Source organism: Brachyistius frenatus, unplaced genomic scaffold, assembly GCF_029030835.1.
Source record: "Brachyistius frenatus isolate BFR_SWC_R1_liver_20210118 unplaced genomic scaffold, ASM2903083v1 Contig_3, whole genome shotgun sequence".
Taxonomy (NCBI): domain Eukaryota; kingdom Metazoa; phylum Chordata; class Actinopteri; family Embiotocidae; genus Brachyistius; species Brachyistius frenatus.
The window spans coordinates 5148106-5157761 of NW_027210602.1; positions in this window are offsets into that span (position 1 = coordinate 5148106).

Consider the following 9656-nt stretch of genomic DNA (forward strand, 5'->3'; position numbering starts at 1 on the left):
TGTTATTGTTTGAGAGACTGTGACAGAGCCAGAAACTGCGGTTACTGAGGCAACGACGGTGGCAAATTCAACCAGGTGATGACAGGTACAGACGCACAAACACACGTGGGCACATATACGCAATTGCGCACACACATACAGTAATCTCAAATCACACGCGCATATATAAAGACAAACTATGCTGAACTCATGTTGACTTGCGTCTCATATGACGAGCTACTTTTCTGTATATTTTCTCAGTGAACAACATGAAGGACAGCTGACCATGACGGAGGGTAAAAAGGGGGGGCGGGGTGAAGCAGGAGAAGGCTGGGGGAGGAATGAGAGGAAGCGGAGTGTCCTTGTTAATGTGACATGGTCACATTTAAGTGATTGAATTTCCTCTGTGTGAGAGAGTGTGTGTTTGTGCGAGTGTAGTGAGTCAATTGCCCAATTGCTTGACGGCCAACATGAGTTACACAACACGCAACTGAAACATTCCCCCACAACACAATTCAACACAGTTGAATCATACTACCTACTGCGTGTTGTGACATTTGACAAGCACTCTCTTCTCGCTTTCATGCCCACCTAAGCTGGGAAAATATGCATCAAAGAAGTAAAGATCAAATCAAAGATGTTGATCGCTATCAAACTTTCACTTAAACCTCGTGGAGCCTCATGTGAGTCTGAACCAGAAAAGTATGTACATGCTTCCCTTTATCTAAATTTCATCAGTGGGTTGTCTCTTTTCAACTTGTTTCTACTTCTGTAATTGACCCGTTTTTGAAATTTGACTGCCGTCGACAGTGTGGGAGGACATGGTGGATCGAACCAACATTTATCCCCCACACCTCTTCAAATAAATCCAAGACTTGCAGAGTTTAGGTTTTCTTTACATTAGTTGCTCATTTAAAAATTACACTTTGAGAAGTTTTTATGGAAATTTGAAATTGGATCTAAATGTTGTCAAATTTTTTAACCACGTTAAAATGTCCATGTGGTGTTTTTTATATGCTCCAAGACATATCACGAGTGGAACAGTGAATCTATGGGCCTCACTATTTTTACATCAATATCTTGGCTAAAGTGCAACTTCAGATGATGCAAGGCAAGTTGAGGAATTGAACTTGCTGCTGGAAGATTACCCGTTTGAATTCAAGAAATGACAAAAATACACAAAGGATGGAGGCGAGAGCTTTATAATATTGACTCTGATGCAAGCGTTTTATTTTTATTCCAATGAATCAATGTTTTAGCACATGCTGCCAAGGAAAAAAAAAACACAGTGGTGTATCGGGCATCTTCACCTCCATCTTGAATCACTACAGAGAAAAATAGTCCATAGGAAAGTGGTTATGGGTTAAAGCCTCAAACATCCATGGTCATATCCATGTAGTTCACGTTATAGGGCCACGAAAAAAACCACAAACTTAAGGCAATTTGAAAAGTTGAAAAGCATGCAACAACCCACATAATGCGCGACCAATAAGAATAATACATTTTCTACACACCTTCAGCCATACTTTGGTGATTACCTACATAAAGTTAACAGTTTTTTCTATCTAACCAATATAAGGTTTTATCAAGAAAAAGTAACCAACTACAGAACTACGTTTGGCAAAATGATTCTGTGAACTTTGGCTGTTTGTCCACCGAGGTTAAAGACTTCTGTTTTTACATGTTGCGCCAGGCTCCTGGCTGAAAGCAGCGTTTGATTGCTTTGATTTCCATCCTCCCCCAACCTCTACACCACCTGACTTTCTGCTTTCGCTTCTGTCATAATTACTGCAGCCACCAGAGGTCTCAAAAAAATGTAAATATCGGTTTTATTAATCTGTTTGCGAAGACGACCTCTACAGCTGTGTTTTCCCAGGGTGTTTGTAACAAATCTTCAAATGCTGTCTAGGATGTTCTTTTGCACTCTTTAGCAGAGTCATTGCTTTATTTCAATGCATGCGTCCCATTTTATATTGTTAGGTTACCTCTAGTTTCTGCACAACAGAAATTGTCACATATAAATGTAGTAAAGGTACGCGTGTAAATAATGAAATTATTGATGGTTGAACTCCACTTAGCTGCTTCCTGTTCAGGATCTTGGTATTTTTCCAGCTGGCTTACTGTCACATGAGCCATTGGGTATGTTTTTAGTAACACCTGTGCTTTTTCCGACTGTGATAAATAAAAAAAAAAATGTTTGCTGTGAGAAAGGCCTTTGAGCAGTGGCTTAAAACTTGTAGGTTTTAAATGTGACCTTTCTTTTGTAGATGCATTTTTGAACTTGACTCGGCTGCAAAAAGAGCACAGTGTGCATGCCAACTGTGATGTCAAATTGCTCTCTGCTGTCACAGGTTACAGCAACTTCACTTTGTCTGGGCATCACATTCTCATTCTGCTTAATCTGGTTGTACACTGTCCTCTTTTTTTTTTTCTTTTCAATAATAACTTCCAACCAGACCACCAAATAGCATTATATTTCAGATGTGAGGGTCGAGTCACATTTACTGGACCTCTCAGCTAATCTCATTATGTTGTGGCTGATATGACATGATATTTTGCCCTTTTAAAGCACACTGCATTATACACTTTGACTTTGCCATGGATACCAATTGTCTGCTTTTGCTGCAAGCAATTCTGCTCATGCTCTGCTGTCTATAAATACCTGCCCCCTTGCTACAGAGTGACTTTTGGACAATATTTAGAGGAGAGTTGAATACAGGATGTTACATAATTTTGAGGGCAGACCCAATTCTGTGGAACCAAAGACAGTTAGAGTGATTTTATATTTTAAAGACAGCAGTGTTGTCTTTTTCAGATATGTCCCACTAACAAGCACCCGTGCTTGCTGCAGGGGAAATGCTTCTTCCTCCAAAATGTTTCCCATGAATTATGCCTCGAGCCCGTCAAACATTTTTCTCAGCATTGTGCTTCAATGGTACTGAAATTTGTTGTTGCCAGGAAGCACTTAATAATATTTTGGGCCTCTTGTCACATTTGATGTCTACTGTTGGGAAATATTTCCCATGTGTACATCTCTTGAATTACACCTAGTTTATCATATTCAGGAAGACTTTACTGTGGATATTTTACTTAATTACATCTTTTCTTGAAACCATCCAATCCCCAAGAGGAAGTTACAACAAAGCTTTGATGGAAATCACAGTCTAACTCCTACTCAGTCCATCAGTCGCAGCTAAACACAAAGCCCATCCTTCAGTCTCTAAAAAAAAAAGATGTTTTCGTGAGGTTTGTTTTAGACGTTGACTGCGAGAGGACTTTCGCTGTAAGTCCCAATGATGTAACTGTTGTTATCTTCACTAATTGTGCGAAGACAAATATCTCCTCCTACACTCCCACTGGAATACATTCTGGGGGAAAATAAACTCAGCATGGAGGACACAAGGATGTAGCATTGAAATAAGACAACACTCTTACAGATGACTAGCATTTGGAAAAAGTGCTTATTAAGTGGGTTCGACTGAATCTTTAGAATAATTAATCCCTATTCAATACAATAGGATTTATTACCCTTTTAGACTTGTTTGTTTAGATTAAAGATTTTATGAACTTAAAACCACAAAAACCATCCAGTCGAAAAACTGTCATGCACTGCAGGGCTACTGTGTTTTATTGATATGTTGCAGTCAGTTTTCCACCTCCTGTAATTATCCACTTTCTCAATATTGTTGTGCTGTGAATTGGTGTTTTTACGAGTTTTCTCTTTGGTTGCAGTTTATATGTTCTAATGAATGAATCTAGCGAAGTGGGTCCACTTGCACTGCTCTGGTTATCATTACAGGGTGCTTATATAATCACGCCTCTATACTGCTGCTCATTCATCCCCACTGTTTGTCTCCACTGACCCTGCCTTGGCTAACTTAACTTTGATTCCAGAATAAACATGTGCCTTTCTGGGAGATCACTCGTTGTGCTCATTGCATGGGGTTAAAGTAAGGATTGCAGCATACTTAATACAAAATAAACACCCAAATTCAAATTTATTACATTATATACAAAGTCATTTGATGTGAAATGACATTTTCAATTAAGCTGAAATATTCAGCTTGACTATTCGTCTGCTTGCCTTCTTATTTAAATGAATGGCACAGTTTACTATGTGTAAATTATGGCCATTAAGGTGGACGATTAGAGAAGTGTCCTGACCTCTTAATTCGAACTGCGTGAGCACAGCTAAAGCTGTAAAAGAAACAGGCCTGCTTTTGTTGTGTCCATATCTGAGTGTGTTGGGCAGGCAGCTTTCCCAACAGCTGAGGCTAAACATTCTTTTCACAGAGCTCTGTCGCACCAAGCAAACAGCACAGATTGAGGGTAAAAACACCACATGTCCGCTAGGATGCTTCATCACTGATGGTGGGGCATGACTAAAGATTTGTTTTATATATATTTGAGTGGAGGTTACTTGATAGAGGACGCCGTATTTATATTACTAACTGAGCATAAACGTATTTATTTTGAAAAAAACAAAACAAAAAAACCTATTTACGTCCAAAATATTACATTTCATGAACGTTCGAGTTAAACCAGGAACAATATCAAATAACTGGTAAATAATAAATCGATTTCAAAGTGACACATCTGCAGGCAGGAGGTAGTTCAAAGCGGAGTCCGCGATTCTGATGAAAGACCGTTAATATCTGAACTCAACAGCCAAACAAATACACTCCACCCGTCAGTGTTCCTTCAGAAACCCCCCCCCCCCCCCCCCAAAATGTATGGACGCACGCTAAAAACCGGGCTGGCTAGACATTACAGCTTTACATGATGCAGGACTCGATGTCTCATTCTCAAGCCTAAAGCACAACAAACATTATAATATAAAATGCCATCAAATGAACGACAGGGAAGAACACAAACACAACACCCAAAACCCAATGGAGTAAGAATTAACAAGACTTAGCTGTTCAGTTAAAAAAAAAAAATCCCACTGTGCTAGCACAGTAATTTTACATAATTTAGTGTTACCTGATAGACAAATGTGACACAGGTATACCTGCTTGCTACTTACGCCAGTTGGGATTATCTTTGATAAACAATAGCAAATTAGACAAAACAAAACGGACTGATAAATTCTATGAAACAACATTTTTCCCATCTGTCAAGCCGATACAAAGCAACCGCCGCATCCATCTCTCCACCGTTTGAAAGCCTCGCTGATGTTAATGCAGCTCCCTGCCCTTGCCTAATCATCGCACTGCCTTTTCAACTTTTGTTATTCTGATGTTTTCCTCTTTGGTTGTACAGAACATCAGCATGTGCCAGATTTACTGTCCCTCCCGCTCCCACTACCTCTTTTTCTCCAACGGGAGGGAACAATGGACAGCTAGTGGACCACAAGGAGACATTCACTAAATACAAAACAAGGAGTGTATTGGATTAGAACCACTGGCTCTACCTTTAACAGTGCAGAGTAACCCAAACCTAAAATACATATTGAGTGCATTTTGAATTTTAGTTTTATTTCATTACACACATAATTTACAACTTCCCTACGCTGTCTCTGGCCCTCGTCCCAAAGCCGAGAGGTTCCTACTGCCAACTGCATTTGTTTGCTACTATTTTGATACCCAGTTGGTGCTCTAAGTGAGTATTTACTACGTGAGGACAGTGTTCATGGCGCCTGCGTACGGCACTCGGTAGTGAAGGAACATGTCGGCACGGTGCAACAGTGCAGCTCACTGATGTGTTTTTAATAGTTCCCTTCCCCTCCTATTTCACCTCCTCTTCTTCTTCCCAAGCGGACGTCACCAGAGACGGAGCCATTACCCCAGCAGCTCAAAACAGGTCAAGTGTTGTTCCGTGATGTTGAAATTAATGACTGCGGTCCCAAAGAGAGGAGGGAGGCGAGATGGAGCGGAGCGATATGAGAGACGGAAGAGTTAGAGTAGTTGAAAGTGTTTAAAAGACAGAGTGAGAGTATGTCAATGAGAGAAAAAGAAAAAAAAAAAAAAAAAGGGGGGGGGTGGAGGGGTTTGTAGAGGGATGCTTTTACTCAACGGTACTCCCAACCACTCGTCTGACTCCCCTGTTTCCTCTCGAGCTCTCCCACTCTCCCTCTCACATTACAATTGCAACATCATGGAACAACACTTGATTTTCATTTTGAAATTATAATGAGGGTCACAAGAGGATGACAGTCCTGAAACAGTCTTCATGCGTAGTACGCTATTGAGTTAATTCAGTGTTGGGAGCACCCGGGTCAAGATTTTATCAATGGAAAGACTTTAGGAAAACTAAAAGTGGCTGCTGCATTTGTCTAACTTAAAGGTCCCATATTAAATTCCGATTTCCATTTCCAGGTGTAAATGCTACATAAGTAGTGTGAAAGTGTCAAAATGTTCTATCCAAGGAGAAATTCACATAGCCTGTATTTAGTGACTGCACCGTTTGGACTTCCATAAGTTTGTGATGTCACAAATGTTCACGTCTGGTCTCAGCATGAGCCACTGTCACACCTTTAATGTGAAAGAAAACCCCACTGAGTAGTCATTCTATTGCGAAACTAGCCAGCTACAAGACTGAAGAAAACCTGTGGTTGGGCTGGACATGTGTCACTCAGAAAAGAGTCAGCCAATCAGAAGAGAGGGCATCAATGCACGCACCAAATAGCCTGTTCTTGGTAGAGCTCCAGAGAGAAACACAGAGAGATGAAACATTATATTGAAACGTTTTTTTTGTCACTCTTTTGTTACGGTTTAGAAAAATACTGTCAGAGGACAATGAAGCACAAATGGGAAGTACACGAGCTCCAAAAATACTTTTGGTAACAGAAAGTAATGAAGGGAAACAATGACATGTTGTTGTAATCACTCAAATTTAGATTGTTTTTTTTTCATAGCCACATTGGTGGTTCTAGATATGGTAATCTACAGTCCACTACTTTGGTTCAGACTAAAAAAAATCTGTCCAACTACGAGATGGATTGCCATGTAATTTTCTACAGACATTACTGGACCTCAGAGGACGAATCCTCCAGATTGTAAGGTCCTCTAAACATTCATCAACTTCCTCACCAAGAAGTTGCAAGAAGTTCATTAACATTCTGTGGAGCTGAGCGACATGAAACTCAACTGGTGTTGCAGTGTAGCCGGCAACCGACTGACCACTTTTCAACTTCTATCAGACACACTTTACATCGGGAGATAGACGACCATTAGCTGCAATAAATGATAATATACTTGTATTTGTCGGAGTGCTCCTGAGGGTCTCCGGTGAATCCGAGCAGCAGCGCAGGGTTCAGCAGCACAGGGAAGATAAATGAAACAATTAAACAGCGATTGATGGCACCTCAGTGACTAATGGCTTTTCCTTCCTGCCCGTATGAGTGCAGACAAACACAATAGTAAGCAGCAAAGGAGTGTGCGTGTGCTGCACATGCTCGTGTGTTTATGTAAGTGAGTGTGTCTCTGCGCGTCGTAAGGTCTGTTGCAGGAATTCAATCGCGAGATAAACACTTATAGATGTCAAAACAATGATGCTGAGATACCAGTTGATTTAAAGAAAGCAAAATCTGTGCATGTGCAGTTTGGTGACTGAGCTCAACAGTAACTTCAATAATTCTTCACTGTAGCCTAAATTTTCAATTTATCACTGTAACATCAAAAAAAAAAAAAAAAACAACATGCTTTACTCCTGTTTTTATGTTTTCGGCAAGCGCCACTTTGGGCTGGGCAGCGTTAAAAAAATGTTCAATACTTTGCTACTGACACTTTGACTTCGATAACGTTTCCTGAAAGATACTTTTTTCAATTCCCATTTTATAAAAACAATTTGAACAAATATATAACAAACAGAGGTAAGTTCCTGTTACTAAAATGTTCCATTAATGCCTCACAGCCAGGTTAATGCTTGCCGCTAGCTTTCCGGCTGCACACAGAGAAGCCTCCAGTTACTGCAGCGCATGTAACTCAGCCGGGTGTGTGACAAATTGTAAAAAGAACGAATTAAGATTTTCTGTAGTGAAATTTGACTAAGTTGAAACAGAGTGATTTTATCTACGTGGGAAAAGAATGCGGAAAACGGATTCGTTGTTTTGGGAAAGAATTAAAACAACGACTGACACAAAGTTTCACAAAATAATACATTTTTTGTACATTATATAGGTCTTTTGCCATTATTGTGATCATACAGAGGGCATAATTATCCTACATCTGGCAACACTGGTGTATGTGTGTGTGTGTGTGTGTGTGTGTGTGTGTGTGTGTGTGTGTGTGTGTGTGTGTGTGTGTGTGTGTGTGTTTGTGTCAGTTGTAGGGTGTAGGAGTTCCTGCCTTTACTTCCTGTTTAATACCCTATTACAGGCCAACAGTCCACAGAGAGTGGACAGATAGAACAGTCATGTGGTAATTAGCTGTGCTCATTAAAATTGACCTCAGGCTTTCTTCTGCCATCTGGATACACGGACCTACCTCCTGTTAGATGTGTGTGTGTGTGTGTGTGTGTGTGTGTGTGTGTGTGTGTGTGTGTGTGTGTGTGTGTGTGTGTGCGTGTGTGCGTGCGTCAGTGTGTGTGATTGACTGACATGATGTCCCTTCTCTAACAATTTTAATTTGAAAAATTATACCACCTACAGTATGCAGTTTATTTTTCCCCTTCTTGTAGGCCTGTCTACCGATCTGTCCCTTCATAAAACATCACGTGGCAGACACATCGGCAGCCTTCCGTCCTTCGACAACAACAAGCCCTTAGTTTTAACTCCATACGAACTGTGGATGTGATTTTGACTCATGCATCTGTCTGTTCTAACCTCCTACACTTCAGCTACATGTGCACGACAAACAATGTGGATTGTATTGCGGGATCCTACCCACATAATGAACACTCGAGCTTCCACTTACCTCGAAATGAGCTGCATTTCGTTATGATCTACACATACAAGGGAGAAAATACGCCTCTTCTGCTCATCACATTCTTGAAATTCATTCAACGTTCAATTCACAAGAGCAAATTCAGAAGCTCATTGTTTGAGGGGAGACAGCCACCAGATTTTTTTTAAATTATGTCTTAAAATGTGAAGGAGGGGGTTGGAATGCACTAAAAATGCAGATCTGTCCATCAGATGACTTAAAGGTCTAAGACTGAATCCCTGCAGCAGAGGATGTGTTTGAATGAAATGATTGTTTTGTATATTGAAGGTATTTCTGTCCAGAGCTTCCATGTTGAGCGCATTTCGGTCTGATTTCAGAGCAGGCCGCAGGACTGTAACTTCTGTTACAATGGTTTTAAATGAGATTATATTAATGTCTGGAGCACTTTTTTTTTGATTGATCTGTCAAAAGCATTTGACACTCTGAAGTCCCTGAGTCCTGGAACAAAATACAGCACCATCTAAAATAAATACATTTATTCTATTTACACATTTCCAAAGCTTGATTTTAAATTTCCAAACCTTTACTTGCAATAGTTTTACATAATTGTATTTTACCCCGTTTTATTTACCTAATCAAATGACCTACCTTATAATTTAAGGGTTCTAATATGACTTTATATTTTATTGATTTTAATTCATCTTTCAGGTTATCTTTTTTAATCTGACAGTTAAATGGTTTTTTTTTTTTTTTAGCTAAGCTGTTGAATAGCTTCACTGACTCAATGTCATTGTAAATGAGGTTCACCCTCAATGATTTCTCTAGTTTAAATAATGGCCAAATGAATTAACG